This window comes from Ochlerotatus camptorhynchus, unplaced genomic scaffold (genome assembly GCF_037179485.1).
Source record: "Ochlerotatus camptorhynchus isolate MF236.1 unplaced genomic scaffold, CSIRO-AGI_Acam_v1.1 ptg000014l, whole genome shotgun sequence".
Taxonomy (NCBI): Eukaryota; Metazoa; Arthropoda; class Insecta; order Diptera; family Culicidae; genus Ochlerotatus; species Ochlerotatus camptorhynchus.
Window position 1 is genome coordinate 134165 of NW_027040506.1, and position 11034 is coordinate 145198.

An 11034-nucleotide genomic window follows, 5' to 3' on the forward strand; every position below is an offset into this window, starting at 1 on the left:
TCGGTAGACAAAGCCGAGTCTTGTCACTATCAACAAGGCATAAAAAGTAACAAGGACTAAGATGTGTTCCTTGGATTACTGAAAAATCCTGTTCCCCTAGACTACTTCGGGACTAGGAATCGGTGGTAGATCTTACATCCCGTAACGTACCACGAAAAGGTGATCTACCCACGTTACGGGGCATTAGTTTCTGTCTGGATGCACAACCAGAGCATATAAACCATACGATATCTACTGAAATCTTATATCAAAGGGCTGGTTACCATAATTGATACGACAGGAAGACGTATGCGGCGAGAAAGTTCCTTATATCTAGAAAGTAATAATTGGGAAGGAATGTTATTGATCGTAAAAATGATCACTGGTGTTCCAAAACTAGTCGCGACCATCGGAAGAACAAGACCGGGGACGCCATCAAGAATAGATTGGCGAGAAGTCGTCGAAAGGAGAATGGAAGGAAGTGTAATCTTTTGCTAGAAGTGGTAGAACACGTACGATATTTAGACCAGAACGGATTTGCAGCGGGACTCATGTTTTTCGCTGAAAGTGAAATAACTATAGATATGGTTTGCATTGTTGTTACCATATAAACAAATACTAACATTCAAAAAATTATTAATCTAATTGTGTTTTTAATTTTATAAAATACACCAATTAACAAAATTGTAGAAATTCTTTCTTGATTTCCTGTACTTTGTTAGATTGAGCTACATAGGCGGACGCGATTCCACTCAGACGATATCCCATAAGCCATAGCAGGTGTGACTTGCAGCGCTCCTCTAACCTGGAAATCTCTTAGAACGGATTGTTGGTTGGCAGCAGTTTGAAAAAGACAAACATCTCATCGATAGTAGCCTTTTGAACACCTGGAACTTGAAGTGATCGCTCAGACAGGGAGTTTTGATTCTCCTCGGGGACTGCTGTTGTGAAGTGATGGCCGGATGGGAATCGCTTCACCGTGAGTGATAAGTTGTCACTTCACCGTGAAGTGACATCGGTAATAAGGGCCATGGTCGTAGTTTTTCTGAGTGATATTCACAACGCCATTGTTTCCATCTTAAGCAGTCTTAATAAGACTTCTATTTGTGTTGATGAAGATAGCTCATAGATTTATTGCACCAAGGTCTTGCCCAGATTGAACCCGGAGATTTTCGATTGGTCGCAGTTGGGGACAATCTTAGCCCTTCTTAATGACATCATGACGTTTCTGTTCTTCCTGCATATAAGCTTCGTGCCGATGTTCCTAGTACTTGTGGATGCTACTTCTCAAAGTTGTCAAAGGGAGGAAGCCAAATGAAAAATGATGCGATGAATAGGGGCTGTTCATAAACTACGTAGACAGTTTGAGAGGGAGGGGGTTGACAATTATCCACGGTTCATACAAATTTAAAAAAAAAAAATTATATGGACAATTGTCAACGAAAGGGGAGGGGGGTCAAGAATTCCAAAAAAATGTCCACGTAGTTTATGAACAGCCTCATAGCAGTTTATAAGCTGATGACTATCTGCTCTTGAGCTTAAACGCAGTGAATTCCAAAAGGAATTCCGGAGAATTCTAGGAGAGCTCAGTGTTAAATTTAATAGTTTCAGACAATTTTATTTTCCATAGCTGAACAGCCTTGTTGGTGGATGCCATCATGCTACTCATGGAAATTCAACAAAATGCAAAATACTGGGAGAAGGAGAAACAAACGGTGCCACAAGCCGCAATCTCAAAACAGCTACAATTTTTTTCTGCAAATATATCCATCCGATCGGTGCAATCAACAATCCGTGCATTCTGTAACACCGGACTGAATTATACAATTCAGCAAGTCCAGCATCACTAGTATCTCATCTGCAAGAACTTCAGCGGCAGTTTTCAGTTGCGTACGAAATTATTGTAGAAAAATATGTCAGTCGGTTTCAGCCCATCGATGATGACATATTGCAACCAAGGTTGCAAAGACTCATTTCAGCTAAAACAATGTTTTTCTAAATTATGAAATAATTAGATGCCATGATCAAATTTTGAATTGGTAGGATACAAGAAGAGGTTGCAAAGAATGTGTTTGACATATTAAACCTGTTTATTTCACTTCATGAGAGTCACAATCAGCGATTTTTCACAAACTCACTCACTCACTCACTCACTCACTCAGCGATCAGCAAATCGCTGATTGTGACTCATAGAAAGCAAAATTTACAAGTTTTATGTTTCCAACGCATACTTTGTAACCTCTTCTTGTAAGTTACAAGTAAAACATGCCATCATACCATCTTTTGGTTTTATTATTCCGAAAAACATTATTTTAGCTGAAATGAGTCTTTGCAACCTTGATTGCAACACAAAAAGCAGGTTGCTATGTGTATTTGATGTTGATCAACGCGAGTTACTCAGAGCGGCTCAGAGCTACTGAACATTAACTCCGATTTTACTCATGATTAAAAGCTGTCTTGCCCCTTGTATAAAACAATTTAAATTAAATCCTACGCAAATAAAAACAATGTCTTTATAGATTTGATCCACGGTGTATCGCCATGTCATTAAATGTCATAAAATCGTCAAGTTGACATTTAATGACATGTCCCACCTTAAAGGACTTCATCGCTTTAAAGCGATACACCGTGGATCAAATCTATAAATACATTGTTTTTTTACGTATGATTTCGTCGATCGGCAACATATTGAGGGTGCAATTTCAAAAAACCTTTAAGGTTTTGACCACTTATAACTCTGTCAATAGCGGATGGATTTTAATTCTAAACAAGCCAATCTATTGAAAAAAAATTCTACGAATCTGCTGAAATTAATACTTTAGCAATTTTCAGTAGGTCATAAAAACTGTTGCAATAGTGATCAAAATTATCACCGATTGCCTGCGAAAGGCGCTCTCCCTAACACAGATTTCAAAATCAAATTCCATTCGGTCTCGCCGAACGGTGTTTATTCAATCACCGCGGGTGGTGAGTGGTGGTGTCCGGTAGTAATCATCATCATCATCAGCAGCAGCAGCAGTACTTTAGGTGCTTGGCGTTGTACATTTGTATCCAGTACACAACGATAGGATCCCCGTAATCAAGGCTGCCCTCACGAGCCTTCCCGAAGAAAAAACCGCACTGCTACTGATCGGATTCAGTTGCTCGTCGTTAATCACTGTGTTCCATCCAAGGGCGTCACACTCATTCCAAACAACATATAGCTCGCCAGCCTCATACGTGTAAACACCCTAATATCTCAGCATTACTCAACAATCACGACAAAACGGTTCTTTTCAGGACCACCATAAATTATTGTTGTTTAAGGGTTAATTTTCATTGAACGTTCGCTCGCCTTGCTGCCATGTGGCACCCCCGAAGCTCTTTGATAATGTACCCAGCGATCAAACGTTTGTGGTCAAATGCTTAACAGTATTGAAGTGGTACATAAAAATTCTCGCAATGACCAATACCACATGACCTTGTCAATTAACCAGAAACACTTCGAATTGAGGTTAGGTTTTCTCCAGGACGCTTGACAATGCAAAAAAAACTCGAATTTATATGAAAACCCTTTGAAGGTTACTTCCAGCTGATGTGAAATCATACCAAGATTTTTTTTTTAATAAAAATCAGTCGAGTATTAATACAAGACACTGAAGAAGTTAGCACATTGTAGACAAAATACGCGTATCTGTCAGGATAAGTTTTATGTCGCGAGACAGTCGCACTAAGATGGCACTTATCCCGTCATCAGGGGCAGAGAATAAAATGCGCACGTTACTATAAATACTAATTTATTACGGCACTACTAAAAACAGTCACGCGACACAAAACAATCTTAAAACATTCTAACTCTCTCGACAATGTTATTGTTTTGTTCTTTCTGTTGCTTCACACAAGCGGCAACTATGACAGTGTTGCCAAATCCGTTTTCGTTGCCTGCAACAATAGGCAAATAAGGTAGTGGAATTAAATGGAAATTACTAATCTTTTTCTCTCTATTTATACAGGTATTCCACTAAGACGCCTCCATTCATCAGGATTAGTGTCCGAAATTTAAGGTGGACAGACTTTCAACGCAATTCATTTGCTCAAATTACTTAAAAATTACAAAATTATTTTAAAAAAAAACCTTCCGGCGACCACAGTATAAAATCTGGTCATGTCATGAATCATTGCAAATTCTGCATACTTTTCATGCTAATCTGTAATAGAATCTTACATTTCTCGGTTGGGTGTAGACAATTTTCAAAAAAACCCAATGTTTTCCCGTCAAAACGAATCTTCCAACCCTCACTTTACCATAATCTCCAGCCCAGTGACCGTACGCTGCACACGTTATTATGATAACCAAGTAGTAAGCCGATCCTGATATCGCTCTAGCTACTAAGCTGTACTGGATAATACAAACAATTACACATTATCTCACCCGGTAAAAGAGTGCCACGGCGCCTCAATGGATCAAACCGAGCAGTATCCTTTTAAACTTTAAAATTTAAAGCCATCAAGAAAAGCTGTCAATGGAACATGAGACTGAACGACATGTATACGACAAGTTCATCAACGTCCTACAGTTGGTTCCACGCTTGGAACGACGGGACAAGATTTATGTGAATTTAAGTGTGAACAATTTTGTCTTTTGTGATCGACGGTGGAAAGTGGTGACGATTATGATGCAACCCTTACCATAGATGCTCATCCCTTCATGTGTCACGTATACTTGTATGTGCGGGGTGGATAGTATTTACTTTTAAACGATATATCCCATTCAGGCTAAGTGAGGTGAGGATCTAAAGAGTGAACTTGAAAACTATTTTCTATCCCAACAGCAGCACGGTAGCACTTTACACGCTCCATGAACGTCAGTGCCCCTGCACCGTAGCCGTCGACATCATCCATGTGTGGCAGCCAGACCAACCGACGACGACGATGACGAGATGATGGTGAGACGTTGATAAAGTCTACTAGCTGCCAGACTTGGGCTGTTCACAAGTTTTCTCGCTTAATTGACTAGCAGTGCCTGGAGAGAAGGTGAGTATGTGTATCAAAGCGTACACGGTGGCAGGTCTTAAAAGCATCTTTAACATAGCAATTCCATTTAGATACGAATTTGATTAAGATCTGCCAGCTGATATCGAAACAATTATGCTGCCTGCCACCCCAGGGGGCATTAGTGTTTCTTTCCGTTTCTCCACTCCGGAAAGCACCGAAGCGTGCCACCAGCCTACCAGCCTGCGGTTCCACAAATCACCAGCGAAATTATTTCTTACTTTATACGTTTTGATTTGGCTTCCCAACTCGACCGGTGCGACAGCGGTGGTTTCGCTCGATTTCCGCGAATGAAATAATGATTAGTATTACAATTTATGGTGCGAATTTCCACCACGTTGTAGATAAGAAGCTTTCATAACATTGTATCGTCCCCATAACGGTGATGTTACCGACGACGTGTGTGGCGATGGTAATGGACGACCAGATGTGATGAAGGTGGTAATTTGTTGACCGTTAGTTGGGTTTCTGTAATTAACGGTATTATGAAGAATAATTGTTTATTCTAAATATTAAAATATTGTTTATTTTGGGGTTAAGTTTGCGATCATTGCTTTGTCGATTGAGACCAGACTTTCTTTCCAGTAGCTCACAGTTCGAAACAGTAGTGTACATTTGTTACTATGGTGCACATAAATGGAGCGTCATATGGGGGAAATGGCTCTAATGTTGGCCTATGGATCTAAGATCGCTAAAAATCTGCTATTTATCAATTTTATCAGATCAGATAGAATGCGTTATTGGGATGGTACTAATGGATATTTTTGGTCGCTATTGGAAATTTAGTCGATTGCTGAGATTATTTATGGGCCCAAATTAGGGGCATTCAGGCCGACATTACATCCATTTCCCCTATCATGCAAGTTCACAGTATAGATCGTGTTAATTTATGAGACATATCATAAAATATTTATTATATTGTATACAAGCGTCCATCTTTGTAAGCAACATTTCTTCCAAGCTGCTAGTTTACGTGAAAAGAAAGTTAACATGCATGAGTGTTTGCATGCATGGATGTTTACATCAACCTGGTCTATACAAGGTGTAGAATTGTAGGCCTGAATGTATTGGAGCACTTCGTTTTTTACTCGACTTTCATTCCGCTTCGCACGATTCGTTTCTTTCGTTTAATCAATCACCCTTGTAGTGACGTCATAACGTTTGTATCGTTCGGCGTTTGCATAGGAAATTTAATATTATCACCAGTGAAATTCAGATTTTTTTTTCTGTGCAGGATTGTTTTACTTTTTATTCCTCAAATTTGCTTTCAAGTGTTGTATCGTCGTAACCATCGTCTCCCGCAAAGTTTACAATGTTTTCCTCTAGCAACACATACGTCAGGGCTAGATCTCCATACCTTGTATAGACCAGGTTGTGTTTACATTACCTGTGGAATTTAGAATTTATTTATATTTGCATACCATATCTGTTATGAAGATGAAGATCAGATATCCAGAGTAGTGAGATGTAAATTAAGAACTAGGTAAATTATATTAAATTTTGTCTGTTGAACACGAAAAGGTCTTACCATCTTTTAAGTTTTCAAATTTTATCGTGAATAGATTCTGTTAAAATCATCTCGTGAACACTTTATATAAAAATATGCATTCTCGAAAAACTTGCTTTTACGCTGCAGTCTATTGCAAGAACTGCCATTACAATTTAGTATGAACCATATGCAGAGTATGTAATAAATCAAACCTTATATTGGATGGTTTTTTAAGGCCTTTCTGGTGACTTTACTAGACTAGTGTTTCCTACCCGACATATCCCGGGAAACCATTCCCGAGAAATCTACAAAAAATAACGTTTCCCGATTCCTGGGAATCTGTTCCAATTTCCCGGGAAACAGTTTTAGAAGAATTTTTAGCTAAATATGTTAAAAATACCCCAAGTAGAGTTTGGGCACTTAATATCTGGAAGCATAAAAAAAGGAGGTATCTTGAAATCATCTTAATGAGATAAAAATAGCGAAAGAAAAATATTCCGATTTGGTTTGGATGAAAAAACTTTTCTTCGAATGCCGCTCATCATATTTTGGACACTCTGTTTGCTAACCTGAGCGGCCGTTTTGTTCATCTCTGTCGCATTCCGAGTCACCTTTTCCTTCCTCTTCTTCAACTTCTGTTTGACAATTACCGAATATTTCTCAATTGCGTGGAATTGAGGGCAGTTGGGTGGATTGATGTCCTTTTCAAATAAATCTATCCCGTTGTCTCGATACCACTGTACTACTTCTCCCTGTAGTGGCAGCTTGCCAAATCAGGCTAAAACATTGTGAGCCTTAATGTACGGAAGAATACATTTTTTCAGGCACTCCTGCTTGTTCATTTTGGAATCCATAATGCATAGTCTTGTTTGTCATGAAAACCTGGGTTTTATGTCCGCAGCTGCAAATACCTTGCCAGATCATAAACTTTCTCGCAAACTTTTTGGCAAACACGAATTTGAATTTGCTCGACTAGTGACTTTATGGAAATTTTGTCCGGGAAGCTGCCCATAATCCATCTTCACGTACGTTTCGTCGTTCATGAGGATGCATCCTTCGTATAAAGGGTGTCCACGATGAAATTGCCACACTATGAAATTGCTCTAACTTTTTAACCGTTGGGTAAAATTTAATGAAAATTTGGGTGGATTTAGTTCATAGTGCATTATTTACATCCTGTAAGTTTTAAAGTCCTGTGATCAAAACTCGTGGAAATGGAGTCGAAAGAACAGCTCGTGCGTGATAAAATCTTGCGCATTCATCACGAGAACAAGGATCTCTCGCATCGTTCCACCGCTAAAACGTTGGGAATCGCGAATTCCACGGTGTCGCGAGTGATTAAGCGGTTCGAGGAACGGTTGACCACCGATCGGAAGCCCAGAAGTGAAGGAAAAAGTATTCCGTACAACACCAAAATCACAACCGCGTAGTTGGGGCCTTCAACCGAAATCCGAACGCCTCCGTTAGGGATGTGGCTAAGAAGCTGCACCTAAGCCGAAGTTTTGTCCAGACGGCCAAAACTAAGGCTGGGCTTCGAACGTTCAAGGTACAAAAGGCCCCTAATCGCGACGAGAAGCAGAACAAGTCCGCCAAAACCCGTGCCAGGAAGTTGTACCTCAACATGCTGACGAAAGTTGAATGCTGCATCATGGACGACGAAACATATGTGAAGGCCGACTTCAAACAGATCCCCGGCAACCTGTTTTTCACGGCCAAGGATAAGTTCAGCGTTCCGGAGCATGTCCGCACTCAGAAGATGTCCAAATTTGCGAAGAAATTCCTGGTTTGGCAAGCCATCTGCACGTGCGGGAAGCGGAGTGCACCTTTCGTGACCCAGGACACGATGAACGGACAGGTGTACATAAAAGAGTGCCTCCAGAAGCGGCTGCTTCCTCTCCTGAAGGCCCACAACGTCCCAACAATCTTCTGGCCGGATTTGGCCTCATGCCACTACTCCAAGGACGTGCTGAAGTGGTATGCGGACAATAAGGTCAATTTCGTGCCGAAAATGTTCAACCCTCCCAACACTCCGGAGCTCCGCCCCATCGAGAAGTACTGGGCGATTATGAAGCAGCACCTTCTTAAACGACCTAAGGTAGTGAAGACAGTCGAGGAACTGAAGAAAGTATGGGTTTACATGCAAAAAACGGTTGATTCACAGGTTGTGCAGAATCTTATGGCCGGGGTTAAGGCCAAGGTGCGGGCATTTGCGTATGGACTGTAAATAAAATACGAGTAAAATGGTAAAATGAAGTTTAATATTTATTTCTCAATCCCTGAAAATTTGATGGCAATCGGATGAAAACTCGAATTTTGCGAATCAATTTTGTGTGTGGCAATTTCATCGTGAACACCCTTTAAGAACCTCGTTGTACAACTTCCGGGCACGTCTTTTGGCCACTAGATTCTGCTTCAGTGTCGCACGCGGAAACTATTGAGAAATTTCTAAAAGAATCTCAACGAAATGTTCAGAATAAATACAAATGAATTCTGAGGAGATTTTAAAAGGAATTTTCGGAGGATACTGTGGGAATGCTAATCTGAATTTAAAATGAATTTCCTATAAAAAAATCCTGACTATATTTTCATGATAATTCTGTTTAGATTTTCAATATGAACTCCAAGAGAATTCTAATGAATATTCCAAGCGTAACAAAAGGTACATTTTCAAGAAAATTATGGAATTTAGAGTACATTATAAGAGTTTCCTGGAGAGGATTTCAAAAATGATATGTGGAGAATTACAAGGGCTTTTCTGGACAAAAACCTCAACCTTAGAAAGAATCATAACATTATCCAGGAGAATCCTGAATGCAGCTCTTGAGAAATTGCCTTAAACATCTTATGAAGAAGCACCTTCTAAAAATCAAGAAGATATCTGGACACAGAAATTCATAATTCAGGATTTAGTCAAGCTTTAAAAACTCTGCGACTTTAAAACGTCAACAACAACAAAAGTCTTCAATCTTCATACTTACAACAAAAGTTTTAAATGCTGGTCTAGAAAAACTCTTCAATAAGGCAAGTCTGGCTTGCACGACACGAGTCGAACTCCATTAAAAAGTATAATAGGTGAACCCACCTCAGGATTTTTGTAAATGTTTGAGACTTCGAAGTGATTTATGATTTTTTAAATGTTTTTCAATCCCAGTCTAAAGAAAATTACGTTGTTAAGTATCTCTGAAAAGTAAATATAACAGAGAATAAAAAAGTACAAATGGTTAACACATTAACAGCTTCGATCTAAATATAAAAGGTGTCCACAGTTGAATTGCATCACTTAAAAGTACTCGCCAAAAATGAGTCTCTGAACCGATTACCATGAAATTTGTAATGTAAGGAATGTAATACTATATATAAGATTGGTTTAAGTATCTTTATTTCACATTATTTCTTCACCAAATCCAAATGCTCGAACTTTCTTCGCAATTTCACACATAAGGTTTTGTACAATTTTACAATTTTGAATAGACATTTTTATCTGTTTTCAACCATGATTTCAACATTTCTTCCTCCGTAGTAGCAACTTTAGGATGCACAGAGTTCGTCCTTAATTATATCCAAGTATCTTTCGATCGGCCGCAACTCCGGTATGTTTGGGGGATTGAGATCCTTCACCACGAAATTGACCCCATTCGTTCTGGAGTGATTGAACGTCCATGGAGTAGTGACAAGAGGCTAGATCCGGCCAAAAAATTGTAGGAACGTTGTGTGATTTGAGAAACGGAAACAGTCGTTTCTTCAGGCACTCATTCATTTATACTTGGCCATTTACGATTGTAGTTGTTACGAAAGGTTTGCTCCGTTTTCCACACGACCAAATCGCCTGCCAAATCATGAATTTCTTGGGGAATGTATCGCCTGTCAAGTCATGAATTTTAGGGGGTACTTCGACACTTGCTGTTTCCTGAGGGACTCTGAAACATCGAACTTGTCTTTTGCAGTCACATACTGGTTTCCCGGAAATTGTGTGAAGTTCGCTTTTACGTATGTTGCAATGTGATTTTGACAACATTTGTGTGTACAGCTTACGTCCCTCGCGTTCTAGCTTTCCTATTATGTCGTTAATTGCGGTTTGGTGCTTTCTAGTGCAGGCTCGTATCTTGGTTTTCTGCACGAAACTTATCGTCAGGTGCAGTTTTATACACACATATTTTGAAATTGGTTCTTTCCGGTTCTTTTAGATTCTCGGTTATTTCCCGGTTCTCTCAGTTTTCTTAGTTGAGTGGCCACGCTGATTTTTTGATGCAAGCTATAAGTAATATCCCAAAGGAGCCGAAAGAAATATCAAAGAAGGTTGACGGAAATCGGAAGAACGTTTCAAAAGATGTCGAAAGCGTTTTCCAAGAGAAGCCAGAGGAAATTTCCGGAAAAATCAGAAAAGTCTTTTTGACTTATCCGGGAAGTTGGAAGAAACATCCAGGGATGTCGAAAGATATAACTTCTGTGGTAGTTAAAAACGATTCAATAAAAACTTCAAATGAAAGTTTGAAGAAACTTGCTGAAGAACTTAGATAAACCTTCCAGCAGAAGTC